The sequence below is a fragment of the Oncorhynchus keta genome, chromosome 34, assembly GCF_023373465.1.
Source record: "Oncorhynchus keta strain PuntledgeMale-10-30-2019 chromosome 34, Oket_V2, whole genome shotgun sequence".
NCBI lineage: Eukaryota > Metazoa > Chordata > Actinopteri > Salmoniformes > Salmonidae > Oncorhynchus > Oncorhynchus keta.
Genome location: NC_068454.1, coordinates 15210006 through 15210958, shown reverse-complemented (window position 1 = coordinate 15210958; position 953 = coordinate 15210006).

Genomic DNA, 953 nt, shown 5'->3' with positions numbered 1-953 from the left:
TAAATAATTGCTGATGGTGTTGAAATGAATGGGACTGGTGTACCAACTGGCCACTGTTTCAAAACTATTTTCCATAAGTGTCCGTAAAGGTTTCTCAACTTTTAATGTATTATTTTCCTTATCCTCTCTATATCCAATATTGCCATATCCTCAAAGCATGGTGTTTCTATTTCTTACCAAACCTTCAAATATGAAAGAACACACAATAGCCGTGCTATTGGCATTTCATCTTCTCACAGCTCGTGCAATAACATCCTTAGTGACATATGCAAATGAGGATGATAATACCATGGCAACACAGGACCCCCTGCCCCCGGTACAACACCAAGACAGAGAATAGCTTCATGATCTTCCTTATTAATCTACATTTCTGCAGCAATCCATCAAATATCATTTGGAAAACAATCCCCTGGCATCTATTCAGACTGGAGGTTATTGGGATTGGCACTGTGGGTGTTTGCTTGACGGAGGTCAATAAAGTTTCAAGTTAATTGTGTTATTATTACAAGTTTCAGCCGCGCTGTGTGGTTGGCTTCTCTTTCCATGCAAATATTTGACATCCAAACTTTTTGGTGTTGGAGGCACATGTTTCCTCATCAACAATTCTCAGTGTACCGAAGTTGAAAACATCTCGAGCCCCTGTAAACCGAACTGGAGTATCTGATGCTAAAATCCGACCCAACTATATGCCGAGGGAATTCATGTGTTATTATCACAACTGTGTACATACCACCACAAGCAAACACCAGGTCGGCACTGAGCGAAATGTTCAAGATCATTAGCCAGCATGAATTTGCAAACCCAATAGCAATCTCTATTGTCATGGGTGATTTCAACCAATCACGTTTAAAACACAATTTTTTTCATAATTTCACCAACATGTATCCTGCCCCACAAGAGGAAGCAATGTATATACAAACATTCATGATACATCCCCCGCCCCCACTTCGGCC